The sequence below is a fragment of the Triturus cristatus genome, chromosome 8 (genome assembly GCF_964204655.1).
Source record: "Triturus cristatus chromosome 8, aTriCri1.1, whole genome shotgun sequence".
Lineage (NCBI taxonomy): Eukaryota > Metazoa > Chordata > Amphibia > Caudata > Salamandridae > Triturus > Triturus cristatus.
In genome coordinates this window covers 1,102,602,309-1,102,629,733 of record NC_140591.1, presented here as the reverse complement: position 1 = coordinate 1,102,629,733, position 27,425 = coordinate 1,102,602,309, and the positions used below count along the sequence as shown (strand labels likewise).

General features: G+C 44.0%; 1 protein-coding gene and 1 pseudogene across 4 annotated transcripts in view; both read left to right on the top strand.

Annotated features, from left to right (window-relative positions):
- LOC146805442 (forkhead box protein F2 pseudogene) overlaps nucleotides 1–3,846 on the top strand; it is a 36,123-nt pseudogene extending 32,277 nt beyond the window's left edge.
- CDKL5 (cyclin dependent kinase like 5) overlaps nucleotides 1–27,425 on the top strand; it is a 1,167,948-nt gene that overhangs the window by 40,871 nt on the left and 1,099,652 nt on the right. The window lies entirely within an intron of this gene.

Here is a 27,425-nt window from a genome sequence, read left to right as displayed (position 1 = left end):
GAGGGTGATTGATTTACCGTCAAGGGAGCCCTGCAATAGTACATATCAGCCTGTTATGTCTGACTCTGAGTAGGTCATTGAGAATGGAACTCCAGGCGCCACCCATATCAGTGTTCCTCGGGTGTAGGTGGAGTATGAGGAGTGAAACAATTGGCCACGCCATTTCCTCTTGAGGCGTGATGCCCCTGCGTCATCTAAGTGGTTTCTTGGAGGAGTGCAATCTTTATGCTGTGTCGTCTAAGGAATGACAGCACCCTGTAATGCTTTTTATATGAGCCCAGACCCCTGACATTCCAGGTCAACAATTTATAGGTGCTACCTATGATCCGCAGCTTACTGTTATGTCATTTTCTCCCCTTCCAGGAAAGTGGACGTGTCTTGACTGCCACACAACAACATTCGCAACTCAATAACCATAACCTTTACCATAAACAATCACACCCTCCCACAGACACAAATAGCGTAACATGTGATCTATTTGTGTCCACCCACTTTATGCGCCAGGACTTGCACTTCGACCCTCACCGTCCAACAGGGACAGGCTACAAATCTCCGCAAAGAGGGGAAAAAACCCGCCAGTCGTGGTCTCTTGGCCCACCCCATGGCTACAGCCACTGCTCTTCCTGCCTCGTATGTGTAGGGTCAGCTTTCCACTTTTGCAGCTCAGGTTCATGGTGTCTCATCAAACCCACCACCAAAGATCACTTAATACCAAAGTTGTCCCATGTCTACTTCCAGACAGTTAAGAATATGAAGGATACAGTTAGTCACAACCTCATGGTCATTCCAATGTTGGGGCGGTATCTATGACAGTTTCCGGTATACAGTCATCCTATCAATCCATTGCAGCTTCCGCCGTGTCTAGATCGGTCCTAGGGATCGTCCCCTCGGCCCCCAGTGCAGTCTCCAGGATGCCCTGCATGGTGCCATCTTCTCCGATTGTAATTCTTTGTGAGCTCTCAGGTTCTCCACCGGAGCCTGCGGGAGGGCTGTTGCTGTTCTTGCCGCCTCTAGCTTTCCCACCAATCCTGGAGGGTTCGGGGTCCTCTTCAATCTGATCCCGAGTGGGCCATGGGTCTTACATTGGTCATGTCCAGCCATGTCCAGACCTCCTCTGGGCTACTGAAGAAATGCGACTTTTCTTTGAACAGGACCTTGAGTTTCGCCGGATAAAGTAGCATATATTTAAGGTTTAAGGCGTGGAGCTTTTGCTTCGCTGCATTGAAGGATTTGCGTTGCTCATGGACCAGTTTTGTGTAGTCAGGATAGATGGATATTGGGTCTCCTTCAAACTGGATGACGGGGCACTCTCGGGCGGCTCGGAGTATGCAGTCTCTCTCTCTGTAATTAAGGATACTTTGGTGCGGAATCTTCCCCCTGGAGTGCTAGAGTGTTTCCTTCCGCAGTTTGTACTTTATCAGCTCCTTTTCGCTAGTCTGCGCGCAAGAAATTAACTTTGATTGCCACTGCCTCTATTTTGTTCTCTAGGGCCATGCGGGAACTGTGAATTGAGGCGAGGATCTCGGCCCTAGACGGCTCCGGACCCTAGTCTGGCACTTGTAGCTCAGAATCTGGACCCCCTTGTCTTGTGAATCTATGGGGTGGTTGCCAAGGGGTAGTATACTGGGTGATTGTATTTGTTGGCGGAGGGCGCAGAGCATGATCCCTTCCCATGTCACCTCCATTGGTCAGGCCTGCACCTGTGTTCCGCGCGAGAAGTGCAGCCGGTGATATTCAGCCTGACAGCTCCAGCCAGTGCCTTCAGTCCAGTATGCTCCCCTTAGGGGCACGGCATCTCTCTGTACCTACAAGAGGGCCCCACGTGTTTCTAGCGCGGCTCACCTGCATCCAGCGCCAAGGTCCAGCGCGAGGTAGCGGTTTTTGCTAGTAGCGCACCAGTGGCTAGCTTTTGTGTGGTGACTATCTGCTGGGCAGGTGCTGAGTCTTGGGGCCTGAAAATGGCTCCCTCAACCCGCGGGGTGCCAGGCCTCAACTTCTTCTATTTCTGGCATTTGAGGCCCAGAACAGGACCTTTTTCAGTTGGGACAGTGGGCCGGACCCTCCTCCGGCAGTGCTCTCAAAGTCCAGCCGGCCGGTCTTGACTCGCCGCTCCCATTTTACTCCAGACGTCCAATTTGAAGGGTGGAGGAGCTCTGCCGCACAGCGACGTTCATAGACCCACTGCCCCACGGCCCTTACCTTGCCGGGTGTCACCTCCCCAAAAGCATCCGCGCTGGGAAGTCTAACACAGGGCAGCTGCTCCCGCCTCATCTGAGGCTCAGGTGAAGCTGCGGGGGGAGGTGCCCCTGTTCCTTCATTCACCAAACTGCTGAGCTCTTAAAATACTTCTCACATGCATTCCCCTACATCAAGTGTCATGTAAAAATGGGCTTTTACAAGAAAAGGAACATTAACTTCTTTATAGTAGTCTGGTGTGTTAGAGAGAGCGGATGCGGTAAAATTGTGGCTGCTGAGCAGGAGACCCCGATTTGTAATACCGCCTCCTCATTTAGCCAAATGTGTGGCACCCCGATCAATGGTAGATGATAACTATTTCAGGTGCCTCAGTGAAAAAAAAAAAACAAGCGTTGGCAAAACCACTAGGTCTGGCCTTGGAAGATGGTGCAAGTTACTATTTCTGTTGTTTCTGGTTTTGAAAACAAGGTGCACTTGACGCCTCGGTGGTATTTAAACACAAGGCTCTATTGGACATCCGTGTACATAGTTCTGTGAGTGTATGGCTACCGTAACGGTCTGGCCTGGGCCTTTCGTTGAGGTCGTTTGCAGGACTGACTGTTGTGATCGTGTTTCCTGATAGTAAATGAGAGTAACATAGAAGGGTTTGGCAGTAGAGGGTGTGCCTCTCTAGCCTGGATGACAGGGGAAGAGAGTGATGGTAGTAAAAGGGAGGGGGCGGCATTTTTCAATTCTTGCCTTGGGCGGCAAAACACCTAGAAATGGCCCTGCACCTCCCCCCGCAGCTTCACCTGAGCCTCGGATGAGGCGGGAGCAGCTGCCCTGTGTTAGACTTCCCAGCGCGGATGCTGGTGGGGAGGTGACACCCGGCAAGGTAAGGGCCGTGGGGCAGAGGGCCTATGAACGTCGCTGTGCGGCAGAGCTCCTCCACCCTTCAAATTGGCTGTCTGGAGTAAATTGGGAGCGGCGAGTCAAGACCGGCCGGCTGGACTTTGAGAGCTCCGCGGGGCCTACCAGGGCTGGAAGAACTCAAGTGAGCCACAACCTCTCCCTCAACGAGTGCTTCATCAAGCTGCCCAAGGGCCTGAGCCGGCCCGGCAAGGGCCACTACTGGACCATCGACCCGGCCTCCGAGTTCATGTTCGAGGAGGGTTCCTTCCGGCAGCGACCCCGCGGCTTCTGGCGGAAGTGCCAGGCGCTGAAGCCTGCCATGTACCAAATGGTGAACAGCCTGGGTTTCGGGGTCTTCGACTTCCAGGCGCTCCAGCTCCGCTGGCCAGCCACTCGGGGGCTACGGCTCCATGGGCCTGGAGGGGCTCAGCGGCACCCACCACATTCCCCTAGCCCTGGCTCCAGCTACATGGCCAGCTGCCTCTCCGGGCGGGATTAACTGCCAGAGAGCGGCGGCATCAGAAGCCCTAACTCTCTTCGCCTGCCCTGGCCAGTGCAATGGACTGCCACTCACCTTATGCCAGCCCTCCGGCGCACTGGAGATCCTCGGGGGCCGGAGCCTATATGAAGCAGCAGTTCTTGCTGCCCGGTGGCGCTCCTGCGGCGGGGGTGCTATTGGGGGTGGCCCCTTACTCCCTGGACCAGGGCTACCTGCACCAGAACACAAGGGATGAGCTCTCAGTTGAGCGCTGCCGTTAGCTAAGCGGGTTACAGCTGGAGGTGGGTGGAGGAGTCTTGTTTAGAAATAGAATTTTGCAAAATGTTTTTAATCTACAGGGTCTCATCTTTAGCAACCAGACTAAGGTGCACAGCGCATGCCCTCGAATTCCTTTGCGCATGCATTCATTATCTTGTTAATTCACACATACATGTATTCATTCCTGCTCTCATTTGTTAATGCATTCACAACATAGCCATGCAATCACTTCTCGTTTAAATGATTATTTTTCCATTAATTAATTTATCTGCACAGTTTATTCTTCACTCCTAACATTCCTCTGTTCACTCACAGAATAATCCATCTATCCAGCCATTCATGGATCCATCTAATCATTCATCGATTTCTATCATGAAAAATTCGGCTGTGAGGAGGAGATATAGACCAAATTTGGACACTGCAAAGATTGTTTCTTTACAGTGTGACCTAACCTCATATACATTTGTATCCTTTGATTCTAAACGGATATTAAATTATTTTAAATACTTCGATTCCGTATATAGTGGAAAGCAGACCTTTTGCACCCGCTAGCATCGGAGTTCCACATGCCTGCAAGGTGTTCACGAACATGTAGACCCCGTTTCCCGTTTATTACGAATATGGCGGTAGGAGTCCCACAGGACCGCCGCAACCGCCAGGGATCATGGATCCTGGATCCCACAGCAATCAGAGGCCTTAATATACTGGTGATGTCGCTGCGTTACTGCCGAGCATATTAGGAGTTTGCTCACGCCACAGTTTTCATGGTAGTGAGGCCGCCATGAAAACTGTGGCGGTGAGGAAAGAAAGTGTCTCACGGCCATGGGGTGCCTGCAGGGGGTCACTTGTTGTGCCACCCTATGTACAGTCACCCCCTTTCCTACACAGCATGGACTTTATCCATTCATAAACTTTATAGTCCATGCCATGCAGGAACGGGCTGTGGTGCTCCCATTGTGGTGCCTTTTTAATAGGCACGGCTGTGAGAACGCCAAATGACTGCCTGCCAGACCCCGAGATTACTCGTAATCTGGCAGGTGGCCAGCGGTCAAGTTTGGCGGTCTTAGAGCGCGCCCTGGCGTGGCGGCTGGCTCCAAAACCGCCAAACTCGTAATCAGGTCCTAAATCAGTTCTGCGTGGATTTTTCGTATAATTCTTTGAACTTTCTTGCTGGCAGTGGAAGTGGAAATAGGGCATCCTCAAAAAGATTGTAAATTCATCACTGAATACATATTTATAAATATTTAATCACCATCAGTTTACAGAAATGGATAGATATTATATTGCATTTTTTCATAAATATGGTTCACTAGGGAAGAACATTCATATTTAGCAGCAGATACTTTTCAGTATTATGTGCAAGAGACAAAGAAAAGTGTCCATGCTGGTCAAAACAATACTAGGGAAATGTGGACATCACACCATGGTCTGTCCTGATTATTAATGCATAGAAAGCTATGTGGTCGCCTTCCATTATTCACATCTCGTCATTCTACAAATAAGGGGATGGCGCAACACAGGAACTGAAATGAGTCTAGAGCTCAGAGTGGGATCTGTACAAAGAATCATGACAGATACACCACATTTTGTCGATAATTGTATTTGGGAAGTAACTGACACTTCTCATTCATTATCTTCCACATTCACCAGGAAGTATATTGCAAATCCCTGAACACTGGATCAATGATTGGTGATGCCATTAGGCGGGCAGAACTATGTCTAACATTGCATTGAATTCAGGATGCCCTACCAAATGCAAAACAATTCTAAAATTGCAAAAGTATATTTTGTATCAGTATAGAACTGTACACAACTAAAAACATGTTTTTAAATTTACGGCTTCGAATATTGTTGCATCATGGTGGGATCAGTTTGTCGAGGCACGAGCACTTCTACATCCATATCAATTTGCTTTCATTATATAATTCCTGAAAATAATTGTTTTTTTCTGTTGTTTGTTTGCCTACATACGTGGGCAATTGAATTGCTGTATAATAATGATTTGCTGAAAACAATGAGTTCGCTCTCCCGACGTGCACACACAGCGCATTTGTAACTTTTCTTGCCAGTCCTGCCCGGCCAAGTTGGACCTGTAATAAAAGTTACAGTCAGGTTGTTTGTGCAAGCTAGACTGCAGCGTCGTCACATTTCCCGACCTATAGAGCGCTTGAAAGGGCCACCGCTCTGACTTCACCTCCTGTCTCTCCGAGGATTTCTGCTCAGCGCTGAATCAACGGTGGTCAAGCTGATGTCACGTGAGTTCTTTTTGTGCCTACTTTCCTTTTGCTCTGATGCTCCTATACCTCGGCCTTACATTTTTCTGATGCTGCTAGAGTCTTTTGTTTGATGTCAGGTCAATTAGACCTTGTAGAATGATTTTTCCTTCGGTAGCTCCAGTTTCATACATGTTGTTTTTTGACCTTCTACTTCTCTGTTTCATCGAAGTTTGTGATCCTGAAACAGCCTTCACTTAAGCTACACTATGAGTAACCAAAATTTGAAACAATACTTTGCCCCCCGTTACTGTGGCCGCCAATCCTTTCTGACCTCTCCTGGCTTGTGCCAGCTTAGGCGACTTACCTGTGTTTCGCGTATTTTACTAAAGGATCCTCAGTGCCAGGGTGTGTTTAACTGATCCTTCGCCCACACCGCACACCCATCCTTTGCTCGGACTGGAGAAGGCCAGCAGCCTGTCGCTATGTGTCCGCTAGCCAAAATGTTTACCATGAAAGTTCATGGCTATAGTGCCCCTTCCCATCCACCAGCAGAGTATATTATGTCACAACCGCAGACATTGCCATTCGTTTAGTCGTTTACCTGTTTGAAAAGATGATCTGAATCCTCTGAACTCGTGTTAACACCTGCTCATCCTGATGGTTTAAAACTGGTACGAGCTTTAACCCTGAGTACGATGTGTGCGCATCTTAATACTCCTTAGCTGGCCCTTCCTGTTGTTACTTGTAAATATTCTCAGTCATAGTTTCACATAACACTACCTATCTTTTTAGTTTAAATGGGGGGTATCAACTCTCTTTTTAGAGTGGCCGTCGCTTCTCACCCTCCTTTGAATGTGTGCGATGACCATACATATGCTCATATATTTGTCTCTACTCTTTTAAGACACATGAACAGCTCCCAAACAGGTGACCAGCTGTGTTTTTCTCTAATCTCGTTCGTTCTGCAGGGAATATTTATTTATTATTTATTTATTATTTAAAACATTTGTAGAGCGCAACTGTCACCTGGCAGGTATCCTGGCGCTGAAACTCACTCCTTAAGAAGGAAAGAGACGGGAGGCTTAACTAGGGAGTTAGCAGCGAACGGGATTGGGGAAGAGCCAGGTTTTGATTCGCTTTCTGAAAGGTAGGAGTTTAGGAATTTGGCGAATGTCGACCGGCAAACTATTCCAAAGTTTGGCGGCAGCCACTTTGAAGGATCTTCCCCCGGTCCTTACCTTGTTAAATCTTGGTACCAACACAAGGCGGGCTGAGGTGGATCGGAGAGTTCTGGTGGGGGTGTACCAGGAAAACAATTTTTGTAGGGACCTGGGGCCCGTTCCATGTAGTGCCTTGAAGACAAGGCAGAGTGCTTTAAAAGCAATTCGCTGCTTCAAAGGGAGCCAATGTAATTCGGCTAAGGCTGCTGTGGCCGAGGATCTTCTGGTCCAACCAAGGGCCAGTTTGGCTGCAGCCGACTGGACTCTTTGGAGTCTGTCCAGTAGAACAGCTGGGGACTCGAGCAAAAGAGCGTTACAATAGTCAAGGCGTCTAAGGATAGTGCACCTGACTATTAGTGCTCGGGCCTGGGCGGGGAGTAGTGGCATGATTTTACGTAAAGAACGCAGTAGGGCCGAGCAAGTAGAGACTGTTTTGGTTACCTGCGTTTCCATGCTGAGGTTGTTGTTTAACATAACACCCAGATTGCGGACACTAGTGACCGGCTGTGGTTTTTCTGGGTTTTCCGGGGGCCAGAATTCTGCAGGAAATAGACGAGGAATCCGGCTCCCAGAACAGAACAGGACCTCGGTCTTGGAAGAATTAAATTGCAGGGAATTCATGTGCAGCCAGCCGGCTGTGTCTCTTAAGCAGTCATGGAACGAATCCATGGGAATTGAATCCTCTCCCTCCCAGGAGAGGATGAGCTGGGTGTCGTCCGCATAGTTTACCGTTTTCAATCTGTGGGATTTGATTAACGTGATCAGTGGTTTTAGATAAACGTTAAAAAGGATCGGGCTAATGGACGAGCCCTGGGGTACACCGTGAGGTACTGGGGAAAAAGCGGATTGAAAAGGGGGGAGGGATACAGCCTGTTTCCTATCTCTGAAGTATGAGTGGAACCATAGCAGGGCGGTGCCGTCGACCCCTGCCTCTCTGAGTCTCTTCAGCAGAATCACATGGTTAACCGTATCGAATGCGGCAGACAGGTCCAATAGGATCAAGGCTACTGAGTGGCCCCTGTCTGCACGCATCCGAAGTTCTTCCATGGCTGTAAGTACCGCCGTTTCGGTGCCATGGGCTGGGCGAAAACCGAATTGGAAGTCGTCCAAGATGTGATTCTGCTCAAGATGTGTCGAGAGACAGGAGCTAACCCAGCGTTCCACCACTTTGGCTGGAAAGGGTAGGAGCGATATAGATCGAAAGTTGGATAGACACTCGGGGTTCAAAGAGGGTTTTTTTTAGCAGTGGGGTGATGAGTGCTTGCTTCCAGGGGGTGGGGACGAATCCACAGCCCAGAGATTGGTTACAGATCCTGCGGAGGGTATGGAATAGTTCGGTACCGCATGCTTTCCAGGTTTTAGGGGGCAGTGGGTCGAGGGGGGACCCAGAAGTGATTCCGTGTGCCAGTCTCTCGAAATCTGCTTCGGGGATAGGGGGGAGAGCCTGTAGGCATTGCCTTGATAGGTGTCCTGGGCTCGGCGGCTCAAGGTTGGTAATAACGGCTCCGGGGGAGTTTGGATTATCTTGAGAAGGGGGAGTTGCAAGATTCTGAATGATTGTCTCGATTTTGTACGTGAAGAACTGTGCGAGATTATCGCAGAGGGTCTGAGAAGGGGGGATAGTTTTCTTGGCACAGTCGGGGTGGATAAGGTTATCAAGGATCTGGAAGATGCTTTTGGAGCTATTTGCTGCGTTGACTATAGTGGAGCAGTAATAGGTGGATTTGCTCTCTGCGATGGCTGATTTGTATTCAAGGAGCTTGTTTTTCCAGCTAATTTTATTTGATTCGCAGTAGCCTCGTCTCCACTTCCTCTCGGCCTGTTTGCAGGCTGATTTGAGGGTTTTCAGGGAGTCGTTGTACCATGGGGCTGGTGCTCTGCTTTTAGGTTTGCATCTTTTTAGTGGAGCAATAGAGTCCGTGGTGGATACAATCCTCGTGCAAAAGGCTCTGTAATTGTCTTCAACCGGGTTGATTGGGGAGAAGCTATCTTCTACGTTGAAGGCGGTGGTGGTAGAACTCCGTTTTTCCAGAGCTTTCCAGTCCCTATAGTTAAATTCAGAAGGTGCGCTATTATTCAGCTTTCTAGTTTTTGTGGTGGTAATACAAAATTTGATAAGAGCATGGTCTGTCCAGCTCATGGGCAGAATGTCGTTCAGATGTGTTAAACCCTGACTGGAAAAGATGAGATCAAGACGGTGGCCTGCTGAGTGGGTAGGATGCTTAACCAGTTGGTAGAGTCCCACGCTTTCGCAGGAGAGCAGGAGGTTTTCTAGACCAGTGTCTAGGCTCCCGTTTGGCCAGAGATTGAAGTCCCCTAGAATGATTAATTTATTATGGGAGGTTGCCATGTTCGTGAAGGTGGTCAGTAGCGCTTGCTGTTGTTGGATGGTGAAAGACCCTGGAGGTCGGTAGCAAATAATTGCCGTGAAGATACCTCCGGAGTAACAGTTTATGGAAAGGCCGAAGAGCTCAGTCCCGGCAACTGAGTCTATGTCTATGGTATTAATGTGCCAGGAGGCTCTATATATCATGCCTACACCGCCACCACGGCCTTTGGGTCTGGGAAGGTGCAAAATTTTGAACTCTTGAGGGCAAGCCCATGCTAATTCAGTGTCGCAGTCTGCGTGAGTCCACGTTTCGGTTAAAAAGAGGACATCCAGGTGGTGGGATTCTATAAGGAGATGAATTTCGTTGGCATGCTTTGGCAATGATCTGACATTCAGAAGGCCACCCAGGAGCAGACCCTTATGAGTGAAGTCAAGCAGTGGAAAGGCGGTGTCATCAAAGATGAGCTTACCTTCGTGAGCGGATTCTCGCAGGTTAATCAGGGTTTCCCGCGTATAGCATGGGGGCTGCGAGCAAATTTGTGCAGAGATGTCTGCGCTAGGCGCGTCCTCGGCCGTTGTCTCTTAGGCTTCTTTCTTAGTGGCACATAAGCATGACTTCTTCATTACCACCTTCTTTTTTTTTACCTCTTTGTATCACCAAAAGTCCAACTTTGCTTTCTAAAAGTTCATTATATAATAACAAAAATCCTAGGGCAATGCGCAGTTTGTTGAGCTCTCACGCTGTAATGTGAGTGAATATAATAAACTTAGAAATCACGTTTGCACTATCAAGCCTGAAAATCCAGTGGTTGGAAGAGATTACAAATCAGTGTTGGGTTCAGGAGGCCAGTGCATTCACTTGCTACCTAAGTAACGTACATTTCTATCCATATACCAGTCAGGGATTCTTTTATGTTTTTGATATAATTAACTCACTCTTTAAAACCTCTTGCAATCGCTAATGTCTGTATTGAGCAGGTGATTATCCTTTTTAGCAGCTAATGCCGTATGACATCAAAGATGACCTCATACTCACTCTGGGTTTATCAATCTGCACGTATTCACCCTCTGTCTTTCGCTAATATTGTTACTGGTACTCTCAGTATCATTTACCCCCAGAGTATGGATTGTAGGGCAATGTAAAATCTTCTATGTATTGTGAAGGAAAGCTTTAATTCTATTAAGGACACCAGATGCAAAGCTTATGCATGTTCTTACCTCTTTATTCCACTCAACAGCCATAAACAAGCTTGGAGAGAAAAATATACACTAAACTACATTCCCCAGAAGCATAGCAAGTTAGGTCATAAACAACAACCAATCAGTTTGTGAACAGTTCCATGTCATTCGCTTGACTTTTCCCCCATCCTCTTTCCTTGCACAAAGTCAGTCGAGGTTTTCCAAACCCACTCCTGGTGTCATTCTTCCTTCTTGTCCGATCCTAATACCCTAGAGTACAGAAGAGACCATTGCCATTCCACTATTGCTAAATTGCTTAATCAAAATATCATAATTAACATCACAAGAACACAGCTTTTGAGTTCAAGGACCCCTGAAGATTGCCAAACCGATACCTACCGCTTGTATCACCAATCGATTGACCTAGCCATATACAGGGACAATAATGCCTTAAAAGGCTTCTTCAGTGCAGTCAATTGTTGTCATGTTTCTGCTGGTCGATTATTTATCAGTCATCAGATGTTTGTTCTTGAGTGTCTTCACCTCATACAGCTGAAAATGCTACAGAAATGCCAGGTAAGAGGGGGATCAGGTGTTGGATTTCCTCCTTCTAGCAACAGTGCAACCTACCCCTTACCAGTAAACATTCTAACTTCCACCTTTAAATCCCAAACATCCAAAATTGCCCTACAGGATACTAGTCGTAGAAGCATCCTATGTAAGAAATCATTGCTAGACTATGCCAGAAACAAATTCAGAACTTTATTCATTGTCCCAAGTGTTTGAACATTTGGAAAACTTTAACGAGCACGCCCTTGCTGAAGTTGCTGATCTGAATGGGTTAATGATTCTATATGCCACACCTGAGCTTCCCAGCTCAGACAGAAAATAAAGTCCGTGGACAGTATCGGAACTCATGATATCAAAATTCTTCTTGCGACGCAAAGGCATCTACTTTTTCTAGGCTGATGCACATTTCTTAACTGTACTCTCAGCCAAGGCTCAGTGTATGAGCAAAGCTGCCTCCTCCAAAAAGCCCAGGATAGACTGTTTAGCCCTTTAATCTTCCATGCTATCAATTGGAAGGAGTCTCCTGCGGTAGTTGTTGCACTCATCCTTGATGATCCTTCAGACATTCCGGATAACTGAGAAAAAGGATTGAGAAGCCAAAGAAAGTTCCAGATTGGCAAATCCAAATCACCCTGTCTCTTCAGGGCTGCTATCTCTTTCCTTATTAGGTCTTCTTCCAGATTCAAGAAGGTGAGCGGAAAAGGTATTACATGCTGTGTCGGGGAGCCATGTAGCTCTGCCTGGTTCCCCCAGATTGTCTGTTTCACCCATGTGACCATCATGAGCGTATCCAAACTGTGGATGAATTCCACCAGCCTCCTCCCTTCTCTAAAGTGGAATAAAAGGATATTCTTTTCCTGACTATCCTAAAGGTGTGCTGGCAGTGCCGCAGAAACCTCCACAGAAGTGTCTAACCTTGTTCAGTCTCCTTCAGGGAAAAAGTGGCTAAATATTTTTCAGTCTTGCCGTTGACTGCATTTCAGGTAGTCTGTTTTTGGGACCCTACGCAAATTTGAGGCCATTTGAGCTCTTCTGGGAAAACCTTTAGTGAAAAACCTTTTAGAGTGATGCAGAGCCTTGTCTAGCAGAGTAAACATAGGGATGAATTTCGCAAGCTCCTTTAACGAAGGCACTCTGAACAAGCCACCTGGTGCCAATAGGCCCACTTCAGAGGTGGCTAGGTTCCTCAGTTTTGGGTCCACCTTAATGAGGAGTGACTCCCTTCAATCCCCTGACAGCGCACAGTTGTCATTCCCTGAGAAAAGATTACTCTCTTGGCCCAACTAGATGGATTTACAGGGATATCAGCGAGCCTGATTCCTTAGCCTCTTCAGTAGTGTCTAGTATCTCAGTTAGCGTTCCCAGGATCTCCAGGGGTTTGACCTGGCATGCATGCTGTGCAGTCTTTGACAGACACTTTTCTATTTTAATGCCAATATCGGGTGTCTCACTGCTGAGCACTGTACGAGCAACAGAAGAGTTGTAATGTCACCTCGAGATACAAAGATTGTCAGGCAAGCTCACTCTTCTTGTAGGAGTTTGTGAGCAGCTGAGAGCACCTCTCATCACTCTGCCTCACTGAGTGCCATAGGCGAGGCACACGCAATCAGAATAGTAATGTAATGCAGGCAGCTCTGTGGGAGAACGGCGGTCTAACTATATGAATGACTTGTAACCCAGCAATTCAGCTGGAATGGCGCCCCTCAGTTGGGGTGTTATGATTGTTGGGGCTTGAGTGCAATATCAGCCCCCATCAAAGCAGAAGAACATGCAGAGCACCATGCCCAGCCTTGAGGCCCTTCCAGTGGCATGGAGTGACTAGACGTGAACAAGGCTACTTTCCCTTGGACAGTTCACCGTACCATAGAGTGTGGCGTTCTTGGGCATATTGCCTCTGCCGCATATCCTGCAGAAATACACACAGAAAATGCACTGGTCATGGAGGCCTTATTTGAAAAATAAAAAGTTTTACATGTTGGTAAGTTTTATAGAATTAATTACAGACACAATTAGCAAGTCATATTAGGGGTCTAATCGACTGTGGTGAGTGTAGTGCCTTCCAATATTCCAATATTCAAACTCTCCAGTCAATTCAATTCAATTCATGAAGCTTTATTCGGTTCATAACATGTGATGACCATAAAAGCACACAGCAAAACACAGAGATACAAAGATACAGACTAAAAAGAAACACATTTAAAAATCATACTTTTCCTATAATAAATAGCTTTACAAATAAAACTTGCAGTATAAAAACATATATCAGGGGAATTCATATTAAAAAGCAACCTCATTGCATCTTCCGTATTAAAAATACCATATTTTAAAAACATGGGTTTTAAAAATGTAATCCTTACATTCAAGAACAGAGTGCAAATAAGCATAAAGTGCATACTGCTTTGTTTGGAGTGTCCGTCGCACGGGCAAGGGCCAACAGGGTATCTTTTTTGTTGGGGGAAGGCCACCAAGACATGCACCATTCATAGCCTTAATCTGGTTAGGACAAATCTATGCGCTGGGCGGGTTACCATGTTCAGGTACTGCTGAAAACCCTCATTTTCAGTGAATTTATTATATAGTTCAACAGTAATAGAGGGACCAGACTCAACTAAACGTTTTTGGGTTCTAGACAACAAAAAGGATTTTTTCATATCATGTTTGACTAGAACTCGTGGGGAATAACAATCTAATAACAAGTTCAACCCAAAAATAGCCTGATGGCTCTCGACAACATACTTAAGCCAAGGGATTTTCATACAGTTATCTAATTTAAAACAGTCCTTGATAACAAGTTGGTTGAACTCAGTCTCTTCCTTAAGCCAAATTGCTTTGTAAAGTGACAGGGGTCTAAGGGAAACAAGGTCACTCAAATAGGCAGCCCCAACCTCTTTATGAATTAGCTCTGTTGAGGCAGAAGCGGGAAGACACATTAGTTTCTTGAGGAAGGTGTTTTCTTCCCTCTGAAGACAACCAACGTTAGAATAACCCCACAACCCTGCCCCATATAGGGCAATGGAGACACTTTTGGCCTTATATATCTCCATCATGTCTCTTATTCGTCTATCCCCTATTTTTGCGGCAAATTTAAATATGCCGTAGGAACTTTTGGTCATTTTAGTTCTTACATTTATTAAATCCTGGGCCCAGCTACCATCGCCCGAGAAAGTGACACCCAACTAGCAGAAATTTCTTACTTGCTGCACTTTCACTCCTTCTATAAAAAAGGCGTGGTTCTTACTGGGCTTAGGCCCGCAAATCATAATATGAGTTTTACTTTTATTTATCAATAGCTTCCTCTCCCCTATAAATTCGGAAAACCGATCCATCAGGCGCTGCAAACCAATAGGTGTCCGAGATAGGAGCACAGCATCATCCGCATAAAGCAGAACCGGCACACCTATCCCGGTAACCTGAGGAGCATCAGCCTTAACTGTTTTCAGGATGGTTTCCACCCCATTAATAAATAAAATAAACAACAAAGGGGCAAGGACACAGCCCTGTCTAATTCCCCGTTTCACACTAAAATTCGGGGTACACTCCCCATTGACCCCATATCGAACGCTTGCTTGCATCTTGTTATATAATCTAGCAAGGAAGAAAATAATTTCCTTAGGGGCGCCTAATTCTAACAAGACTGACCAGAGAAGCGGATGATTAACTAGATCAAAAGCGCTACTTAAATCGGCAAAGCAAAGATACAAATTGCCACGCATAGCCTTGGTATACTTGCCGATTAATAGTTCTAAGTTGAGGCACTGGTCCAAGGTTCCACGGCCCTTTCTAAAACCATATTGGGAGTTGGCAAGAATCCCATTCTCCTCTGCCCACGCTTCCAATCTAAACAGCAACACCCTGCTCATAATCTTCACCGATGAATCCAACAGGCTAATCGGTCGATAATTACAAGCTAAAGCCTTATCCCCCTTTTTATAGATGGGGACAATAATTGAGTCTCCCCATGTGGGCGGAATCAAAGTGGTTACCGCTGCATTGAGGACCAAAGTAAGTATCGGTCCCCAAATCCGCGGTTCGGCCTTATAAACATCAATCCGGGACTCCGTCGGGCCCCTGGGCCTTTCCCCCCTTGCTAGCCTTAATACTGCATTCCACCTCACCGAGGGAGATGTCTAGTGGAAGCATGGGCCAATGCCTTTGCTCATTATCAGTCGAGACACTATCTTGAAAAATAGATGAGAAATGTGACACCCAGGCCTCACTTCCCACATGCGAAGAGAGTTGGGGAATTGTATCATCATGTAGGAAGGGGGAATTAATAGTAGACCAGAATAAGCGGCTGTCCAAAGTTTCTGCCGCCTGAGTTAAGTTATCCCAGGCTTCCTGCTGTAGTTCTTTTTTCCTTCTAGTTAGTGCCATTTTGTAATCATATCGTAAGAGTGTGACTAGATTCTTGTCCCTTGGGGTAAGGGCTAGCGCTTTTTTAAGTTGGGGAAAAAAGGGCTGTACAAGCATGATCAAACCAACCCTTACCCTTACCTCTCATACCCGGCTTATTTCCCGTAAATATATTATTAATAATCAAATTGATATTAATAAAATTAGTCACAACGGAGATAGCTAAACACCCTGGTGTTAGAATGGTATTAATATCTTCCAAACTTTTAGATATGATTATAGGCACTACTACTGCAGATTTTTCCCCTTTCCACCTAAGCCTAGTTCCGTTAGCTCTATGCGGTTCAATATTAGCTATGGTTCTTGGCGCTTTCTGGTCTCTGCAATTCCATGACTCAATTCGCATGGTAATGCAATTGTGATCACTCATGCTGGAAACATCCTTTATCATGATCGAACACTGGGGCATTAGACTAGATGAAACCAGAATATGATCAATGCTAGAACTAGCGTTCCTCCCAGTAAATGTAGGGATAAAATAACCACTAGCCTCTACATCAGGCCTCACCAGCTCTAAATCATAGGTTGCCATTATACTATTAATGGCCTCCCCATAGGTGTTATGTGGGAAATGAGGCGTATTTTCGCCACTATTGTTTTGTACCCCACAAGCCCTAGAGGAGGACAAACTGCATATTGTAGAATTAAAATCACCTAACCAAATAAGAGTAAGAATGCATTTTGCTTCTGCTACAAGCTTCATGAGGGCACTATCAAGCTCAGCTATTACTTTGTGCCGGGAATTGTTAAAAATATTATTATAGAAATTTATTAAAAGCACTTCAGAACCTTCTGTTAGTCGCACCCAGAGAATTTGGGAATGGGTACCAACTGTTAGATGTTTAACAACCGTCAACTTAATGTCTACTGATATAAGAAAAAGCAGTCCCCCCTTTGCTCTTCCATGTCTAGACTCAGTAGCATCCAAGCTATAACATATATAACCATCAAAGCAAGGTTGAGCAGTACACCAGGATTCTTGAAGACAAAGAATATCATGTGATCTAATCAGGACCTCCCATCCCGGATTGTTTTCCTTAGAGGCCCAACCGGCTATATTCCAGCTAGCAATAGAGATACCCCTATGTGAGCAGTTATTAAGCTCATCTTGAACAGTATTGGGGATGTCTCCATCGTAGCATAGATCAATCACAGGCACACCCAAGCTGCTAGCTACATCATTAATCGATTCCAAATTACCCCCAATAACATTTGCTACTACTGATCCACTGTTAATAGTTCCCAGGTTATCATTAAACTGGGGATCCTCATGAGCTAACTTAAACCCATCAGAATGTTTAGACAGACCGCTAGGAATAACGGTCGCCTGAGACCTGAATGTCTTCTGATGTCAGTCATTCTGATCTAAGGAGCTCAGGGATTGGTATCTATTCTGAACAGGGATTTCAAAAACTAACCCGTAATTGGGGGATAATAATCTATTTCTGTTTATGGTATGATTAGGAGGGGGGACTCTATCCCTGTTACTAGCATGGGGCGGCTTACTAAGATGGTTGTAAAAATAACCCAAAGGTCGTACAGTTATGTCAGTCTCATTCTGTGATTAGAGGCTGCTCTTAGCAGGACCGTCGCAACATGCTGAGGGTGTTGAAAATTAACAATAACACAATCCCCCCTACATGACTTCCTTGTGTTTCCTATCCAGCTAACCCTTCTTGTAGTTATAATTTGATCAAAGAACTTTACCGGGAACCCACAATGCTTATTTAGCCAGAAGGTTGTTTTATTTTTTAGTGAGTCCTGCGTCTCTAAAGAGGTTCTAGTCTGGCCAAGATCTAAGCAGGGGACATTGGATAGGACAGCAACATAAGGTGCACACTCAGGTGGGAGGTCTACAGATCGGTTGTTGTTGGGTGCAGCTTCCCTAACTGATATAGCAGTCATAACAGGCTCCTGCACAGTAGTGCTTGTATTACAAGCCTGTAGTTCACTCCGACTTGCCGGTGCAGGTACTACTTGGACCTGCTTTGTCCGACCACCTGCTCGTGTGGCTACTTGCACAGAACTGGCGCTTTTATTAGTCGGTTTTATGGCAGGTTCAGCTCTACTACCATCCTTCACTGAAGGCCCATGGTGTTCCATCTTAGTCATAAGCCTATCTAGGGCACTCCCCAATCTAGATACTTCGGCTGTAAGTTCGTCTATTTTGGTGGTTAATGGCTTAACAATCAGCTCAAATTTACTCTCGATATTACCAACTAGTAGATTAAATTGCTCGGTATTAATGGTAACTGAATTGTCCTTAGCGAAGGTCCCATTTTCACAAACAGAGTTCTTGGATGCAGGTTCGGCTTTTCTTCTAGTAGAATTTCCTCCCCGTTTGTTAGTTACTTTTCTGCATGCCCTCACTGCACGCGGGGCCAACGGGCATTGCTGTGGGACAAGCTCCGGTACTACCAATAGATCTTCAATCAAGGCAGAAACCGCTGGGGGATCAGAAACTGCTACAGGTAGAACTTCGGAATCACAATGGGTGACCACGGACTCAACAGTGTCAGTTATTTCTTCTTCACGGGGTCCAAAGGACAGGGGCAGAGCAGGCAAATTATCTCGCCCTAAGGATTTTCTGCGGTCACTGTTTATCTTGCTTACAACTTTGACCAGATAGTTATCCATGGTTGACTTTTGTTTGGTCATAGTGGCATTAATTGGATTACACAACTACTGCGCAACAACAGGCTATGTGTTGCAGGGCTGTTAAACTGATATACGCCAATCCCCTGAAACTGGAGGCACACACAGCTCACAGGAACTATCAAACAATCACAAAGAGCTTACTGGATTCTGAGAGAGACGACCAAAGGGGATGGCCCAGCCCGGCCTCAATCGGTCCTCTGAGGGCCACAGAGGGCCCGCCCTTTGCCCGGGCTTAGCCCGGCGCCGCCCGCGCGCGTCCTCGCGGGACGAGGGACCGAGCCCGCCTTTAAGCGCCTCCTGGCGCGGGATTGTGAGGCGTCCTGCCCCTAGGAATGCTGGGGGTTGTGGTCCGGTGGAGCAAAGCCCAGCCCCGGTAGAGCAGGAAACACCAAACAGCCAGCTGAGGACAAACAGCACACTCTCCAGTCTTTGTGCTTGGATATTTATTGCTACATGACAGTATCTGGGTGGCATAATCAAAGATCGGTAGTTGCACATAGGCATATGATTCCTGTAATCTTCAGGAATGTGAACCACTCAAGCATTCCAAAGCTGTGCACTGAGCGAAAACTTGTAGTGGCTTTACATCCATGGTCTTGACTGGCAATTCATTTGCCATTATATAGATGGGACTTTCTATTGTCTGAAGCTTTCTAGTCTAAGGACAGAATGCTCAAATCTACCCAACAAGCGAAGTAGACAGGGTTACACCAGACCAAAATGTAAACTATGGGAAAGACATTTCCACAGAATATGGTAAATCAGGGAATTTATTCTGTAAGCGTACTGGAAATTGTAGACTGCACCTGGAAAAGCTGAAGTCAAGGATTGCTTAGTTTGTACATGAATTGCTCCCATTTCTCTTTTTGAAATGTGACTGAATAGATATCACTTAATCAACTTTTTCTCATTGTTTGCACCTTGCAGTGGCTGCTTTACTTTATGCTTAGGTGTGGTATCTTGTAAGCCAAAAAGCTGATATATGCCAACAAGATTTAAAGTTGCATGCATGTGCAAGCCATTGCAGGCTTTGCCAACGAGAAGTATTTGAAACTTGAAAAACAGGTATAAAAGCTAACCGTGGACTAGTGACATCTAATATTCTACAAGAAAATCAGAAAACAAGGCTTCGGAAAATGTTGCTGAACATTCTAGATCAGAGGTGGAAGCCAGCAGAAGCCAAAACAGAAGATCTGGATAAATAGTGGTGAGTGAAGTAAAAGCTTATGCCTAAGAAGGTGAGAACTTGTGCTTTACAAAGAAGTGTGAAGTTTCCTTGATTTTGCCTGAGGTGTAGTTTCACTTTTCCAACCCCTTTTCCTAAAATTGGATATCCCGTCCAATGTGGACTGGAAATCAGAGTACATGGAATTAAGTTTCTCAGCTGTCACTTTGGGTTGCTCTATCTTCGAGTGCCAGTATGGAAACAGAATAGCCATTGCATCATCTCCTTTCTTTCTTGATGAAGACCTGCCTTGTGACATCTAGCAGTGGGTAAGGGAGAGGTACATGGTGCAGCTGAAATTTAGGAAACACCCAATAGTCTGCAAAGTGGATTATCCGTAGCTATGTGTGACAGCAAGAATGTTCACACAGCAGTGCAGTGCTCCTTTCTTGTCCCCGATATTTTTTTTAACTTTGAAACTCTGCAGTTCTTAACTATGGCTATTTTTTTTAATTGTGAAAGGTCTTCATCTAGGACTAAACAATCTTGCACACCCCTATAGATAACATAGTTTCCATTGCCAAAACCTACCAATCTTTGCACGAACGTAGCCTCTTGAAGTCATCGGTTAACCTAACAGAAATGAGGACACCGACTGTGTGGATTTTATACATACAACTGGCAACGTTTGATTTCCAAGTGATTGAACTTGCAGAGACTTCTAAAGTGAACCACTTACTTCCAAAGGCAAAACAGAGTCAGAGGGCTCATCAGCTGTAGGTTTAAACCTTAACAGTATGTCTTTTTAGCCAAACATTCATGGAAGATATTTAAAAAGGTAACCATGTACAATTTAGTTTCTGTTCAGATGTTTACAACCACAAAGGTGAAATACTTTTTGAAAATGACTTTTCACATAGATTGTTTTTCATTGTTAAGATTATCTACAAGAGACGCTCCTGTGTCGAGTGCTTCATGATGACATAGTTCCACTTTACAACAATGCAAATGCAGAGGTGAAAGCTGGAATCCCACTGACTTGAATAGTGCTCTAGCAAATGCACTTCAAAAGAGAGAACTGTGGACTGTTCATCTTACCTGAAATGCCTTTGAAGGCCCTTTGTCATACTCAGAACATTTTATATCCAATATCTGTGGCTCACCAAGGGCTCTCAGAGTATATGAGATTCTGGAGCCCATCATCTTCATCTTTGTCCGGCTAGAAAAAAGTATGTCGGAACACATAAACTTTGACCTGAACAAATCTTCAACATCATTCTGATCACATGCACTTATGGGTCACCACTGAGAATCCAGGTCAAGTATTTGACTCCATTAGGTGTATGTATCCTTGATGGACCTTCTAGAAGACACTTGGGGTAGGGGAAATCAAGAAAATATAAACAAATTGATATCTTTGAAAGACATTTTACTATTGTGTTTTTTGTTGACTTATGGATAACTATTGAAATCCCTATCCAGTTTCTTCATTTTGTTACTTTTTTCTTATTCCATTTTTCTCTTTTTATTTAAACACGGTTTGGGATGTATACTTTCATTATTTCTTAACAGTATTGTTTTTTGTTTTTGTTGTTTAAAAAAAAACTTTTTATTAAAGAGGCTCACAATATCTCTTATAATGCATTACAAGCATACATAATTTACTGTTTCAATACATTGGTGTCTAAAGAATTTCTTTATAGCCAGCACCACATTTAAAATACACCCCAGTTTTGTCAGGATATCGCATCCTTAACCATGGTTAGAACAAACAGTTTAGACTCGGAATTGCCTCTATATATAGAGTTCGCCTGTTTCCCCTGACTCGTACCCAGGCGCTATCTCATCTAAGTTTCTATATGTCTCCCAGGGGAACCATATTTTTTCACATTTTTTCTTACATCCCGTGCTATTGTATATCACTTTTTCTGCCTGGTAGCACCAATCAAGGTCTGCTTCCCACTCGGTCACAGTTGGGGAGACACATGACCCTCATTTGCGCACTATGTTACGCTTCACCACTCTGGCTGCGAGGGCAAGACAGATTCTCGTGTGCCTAGGCCAGTCTTCTTCACCCTCCATCAGTAGGAGACCCTCTTAACTGTATTGTTGATAAATGGCATACTTTACATCATGAAGTTTCTCTGGGGATTGTTATTTTGCTTATACCAAGCTACCAAATATGAGCTAAGGTTACGCTTTTTGAACCCTATTTGTTTTTGTAGTTTCTTTTACTTAAGCAGCATAGATGTTTATCCATGGCTTGCATCAAACCTCTCTTCCACAAAATCTGGCAAGTGGATCCCTCTCGTTCAGTTTCGGTCTGTTGCTTTATTTAGCTGTCTTTCTAACTCATACATTTTAAGGGGGCTGACCTTTAACTTACATTAAGTGTGTATTTGCTGTTCTGAAGCTGCATCGACTAGGGTGCTCACCATTTACTTTCTCCTTAAAATCCACAAATCTGTCTTTCAACCAATTGGAGGCTGATTAAGGATGGTATAGACACAATCGAGAAACTTTCCAAATGTTTTGATACTTTTCTTTTTAGAATTGTAACATACCTACATATAAGATACTTCTAATGTATTACATTGACTACATCAAATACAATTTCAGGTAAAATGGATATACAAATTCTCTCCACACCTAATGGGTCTTACCGGCGTGCTGCTGTAGTCGTATTTAAGGTCAAGGATTGAAAATTGAATTAAATGCTTCTAAACTGGCTCTTTAAATAGCTTAATGTTTTCTAGTTCAACAGGGTGCCCACTAAAGCATGTTTTTAAAGTAGGAATAAGTTCTGTTTTTAATAAATTGAAATATCTTTTCAAATATGGGTTCTTGATTCCTGAAAGTTATTGCATATTATTTTCATCTTGTATTGCAGGAGTGCTGGGCAGAATAATGCTTGTTAGTCTGCCTAGCATTTAACTGACTGTTCCATCTCTATTAGGCATGTGGAAGAACTTTGACTGGCTTTTCGACAGGTTGGCTCATTTAGCAAGTTGTGGGGGATTGACATTGGCAATGGCAACCCTGCTAATCTTTCAAATTCATTGGTCTGATATGTGATATACTCTGAACTAGTCTTTTCAACCTTTCTGAGGTGATCCTGGCATTTGACAGATTATGCTTGAGACGTGGCATGTGACTCACTCTTCTTCAGCTCTACTGTTGTTTGGATGATCTTGGGTTGCCATGGTTTCTTCCAAACCCATCCTGTTGTTTCACAGCTTGGGACATGGCATGTGACTGACTCTTCTTCAACTCTACCATTGTTTGGGTGTTCTTGGGTTGCCATGAACTCTCCCCTAACCTTGCCTGCTTTTCAGAGTGAGCACGACAATTGATTGCCATGTTGGTCCGTGTCATGTGGTAGACCTTCTTTCTGGCTTGCCCTTTAGACACAAGCATTTTGGCTTTTGTGACCTGTCGTATTTCTTTTGCTGTTATCCACAAAGCCAGGACTAGCGGAGAGTGTCTCATACATGAGCAGGAACCATTTGTCTGGCTGCTCCCCATTGCTATCAATCTTCTATAAGCAAGTTTAAAAGAGGTACTTCACGATGAAAGCTCAATACAACTAAGTTTTTGGCAAAACAGGTTAGTTGCATATTGTCAAATGAAATACATAGATTAAAGTCACTCAGAAATTTGAATTTTGGGCATTGCATTTCCATACATTTTCTTCTACTTATTGATTTCTTTGTTTTTAATACAATAAAACACAATAGTAAAATTCAGGTCCCTAACAACTGGGATCTCATGGCATGCAGATTTTGTAGAAGTTAAATGAATGCAAAGACTGGGAAAATAACGTATTTATGGTTTTGATTAAGTGAAGAGGCCAAATTGCTTTATTAGTGTAGTGACTTCTTTGCAAACACAAGTAAGTTTATTTTTTGAGATGTGGAGACTGGCAAACTACCATGGTCTCTCTTGATACTACTTAATATAATCCAATTCATGTTTGAAAACATTGTCTTTAAATTTAAATTGAACTATTATCAAAAAGAGTGTGGCACAGTTATGGATAACAGGTTTGCCGTCTAAAGCCGACGTAGTTAGGATTATGTAAAAGTAGGAGCTTGCTTGGTTCTAAATGGTCATCAGATGCACTTGAATTTTGCTCCTCTAGTATGTTACATTGATTATATTTTGCCTATTTAGAGTAGTAACTTACACATTTTACAGGAGTATGTAACTTGCCTGAAAAATAACACCTGTTTGTTAAGTTTTCAGATTTGACACAGTTTGCTTTTTGGATATACAATTGATGTACACAGCACAATACTAGAGGCACTTTTGCTCAGAAGGCTGACTGCTTTCAATTCTGACTTACTTCCTGATAGCTGTTTTATTTATGAACGCTCCTATTTTGTCTTAAGTCTATGAAAGAATTAAGATATTTGTACAAACATAACTTTTAGATGGAAACAGTGTATTGATTGAAAATAAAACAGTGTACAAACAAGTTGGGGCAGGGTTATCTATTGGATCTTACATTAGTCACTCCGTATTGTTCTGCCTCCGTAGGTCTATGAAATTCTCCATAACTGATTGCATCTTTCATAGACAGACCATAATTTGAGAGGTTTAATTCACGATTTGAAAAATATCTCAAAATATGATGATCAAGCTGTCAGCTAAACCCTTTGGCTTTAAGGCATGAATAATTTTTTATTATAGCAAAGTACATATTTTAATGCACAAAAGCTCCTAACAAGAAAAAACTCAAGTGACACCCACTAAAGATATTGTGTTGTTCTGGCAATGACATTTTGAACTGGCAATATCGCATTGGGCAAATTATTTCTTCCAACAAACATGTAGGTTGACATGACCTAACAAGGAAAGATGTTGAGTCTAAAATAACACCATACCACTGAAATCCACATTATGGCCAGTCAAATAGTGGTTCCAAGCCCTAACCTGTCCCTAAGCTCTCATCCTCACAGGAAAGTCCATCCACCTAAATCATGAGTGGAACATCAATACCTCTGGGCACTCAAACATCATGCAGAACATAGACCGTGGCCAGCTTTAGGTTTCATAAGTCACCCTCAAGATATTTTCAAGCCTTCCATCTTTCCATATAATTTAGCGGTTTCCACCAGGGCAAAGACAGATCACTCCACTTTAAGATTCTTAAGATACTGAACTCCACATACATCCAACTTCTTTTTGATGCCCAACAAGCCTCTTTTTCTGGAAAGTGTGTCCAGGTACAGATTGGGAAAATGCAGCACAGGTGCACCCTCACTCTGAACATCTGTACATTTTATCACCTCGTGAAGAAGCTGATCCCTAAAATCTGATGACTGCTGTACACAGAACCACCATCACAGTTCCTCATATTGTAGCCCAGTCCTAAACAGCAACCTGGTGGGGAGTTGATAGCAATGGGCCAACAGAGAAGTATAAGATGCCTCTTGAACTAACAGCAAATCAATAATCACCTTCTTTCTGGCCTTGTCCAGAGGGCTGTCGCTAGCACCTCCAGGTAGGTTCCTCTTTGTATTTGTGTAATATTTCTACTCTTGTGTCCACTTTTAAAAACAACACTAACCATGACATTTTTAACGTAGTCCAGGACCCAGAATGAGGAGCTTATCTACTCCCTACTGTGACGTGCAGAAGTCAAGCGTATATCCACCTTGCCCATCACCTGCTCAAATCCATGCACCCCTCCTCAAACTTTCGCCAGTTTCATCTCCGCTGCGTGTTCAGCTGTAAATGCAAGATCCTAATGTAGGACGTTAGTGCATGACACCAAGGGCTGAGCAGCACTCCTTTCACCTTCTACCTTCCCATGCACCATCTTCGCTCATGGAGTAGACTCTTATAGCCTAACTGGATGCTCAGACTGGACACACCCTCTTGTATGCCAACAATGTCCAGAGTACCTATGTTTTATTCATACTAAAATGAACTTTACATTTAATGACAGTAAAATGCATGTAATTTTTGCCATTGTAGAACCAATTTTGTTTTACTTATGAAGATTTTCCCTTGTGAAAAAAGTACTCAGGAAGCAGTGTATGTGCAATCTGGGAACCAATATTAAACACCACAGGATAATTAAAACGCAGAGTCCAGAAATGTAGTTGCACTGTACTCTGAGTTTAATTTTCTACAATGCAGTTTTACACACTTTCTTATACGTTATGTGCTACACCTCATGGGTGCTACAATCAGGGAGTTAAAATTTAGAATTTGATTGTGCATCTCAGTGCTGTCCATTTGCGTCTTAAATGTGACCCTTATGTAAAACCTGTCTCCCAGTAGAACTGGGCATTTATTATACATTGTGTTTGGCTATCTATTTGTGTCGTAGAATTCCTCACATATTTTAGCAAACAAGTTTTTCATCTCCATTAATGGTCATTATGGAGAACCTGTAATGGACTTCGTGAATTAAGGATAGCATGACAGTTGTCTTTCTTCACTCTTTCTGCCACTATCAATGTCCTTTAACAGAATAGATAATGCTGTTATTTGCTCTCTTTATTCCTGTTTTTCCCTTAAATGTGCCTTTATTACAGCGTTTTACGTCCTGTACAGTTTTGTTACTTATTGACCAAACTATTAAAAGGGCAAGTGTCGGGTATTTCCTTTCTAGTATATGTGGCAGTATGCATATATTACTTATATTAGGATTCTTGTATATATTCATATAGTGATAGCAAAGACTTGAAATGGAGTAGGTCTATTTCCTTTCTAGTACATGTGGCACCAAGCATATATTACTTATGTTAGGATTCTTTTATATATTCATACAGTGATAGTAAAGACTTGAAATGGAGTAGGTATTTCTGTTTCTTCCAAACCTTGAAGAAAGGTCCTTTCACCAACCCCAAATATGTGATATAATCCTTTGGTCGTCTGTGCAGAATGGTTATAAATGAAATTCTGATGTTCTTTGTTGCACAGCATGGTTTGAAGTATACATGAAAGTTAATCACATGAATATCTTCTACAAATGCTTGATACTAATACTTAAGGGTGCATTTTGAAACCTTATTGCTGTTCATGATGAAATTGTGACTCTACAATCAGGATTAATTTATAGAAGATTAAGAGACTGTGTGAAAAGAATACATATTTTGAACAGATTTCACTCTCCTTAAAATGCTTGTGACATTGATACTTGTAAGACCTTTTAGCACATTTTAACATGCCTTAAAGCCTTCACCCATATGGCCTATACAAGGAACTAAGAGCCAGAGTTAGTAACCTATTTTGCAGTATCGAACACTCTAATTTGCAAAATAGGAGCGTGTGCAACCGCAAAATAGGGAATCCCCATTTAGGAGTTGGAACACTTTTATCGGCTACTAAACTGGAATTGCAAATAGATACCTATTCACAATTTGGCCAGGTTGTGGCGAAGAGGTAATTGCGTGCATTGTACAGGTGTTTAATGCCTCAAATGATGCTGGTTAAGATTGATCCACCAATATTATCAGCTGTGTATTGTGCGTGTAGTTCATGAAGTTAACTCCGTGCTCATGAATCACCTGAGCCAATGGTCTTGAGTACACATTAAACAAAGTAGGACTCAGTAATGAGCCTTGGGTTACCTCTTGGTCTGTGGATGTGAACTATGAACAAAAATGGGGGAAATGAATGGCTTGACATCTGTTTTCTTGGGAGGACCTACAGCGCAATAAAGCTGTACCTCTGATACCAATCTCTTTGAGCCAGGAGATCAAACTTTTGTGTATGACCGTATAGAATGCAGCAGAGAGATCAATTAATACAAGGTCCACAAAGCAGCCCTTGTCAACTGCCACTTCAGTATCATGTGTAGTGCGGAACCTAGATT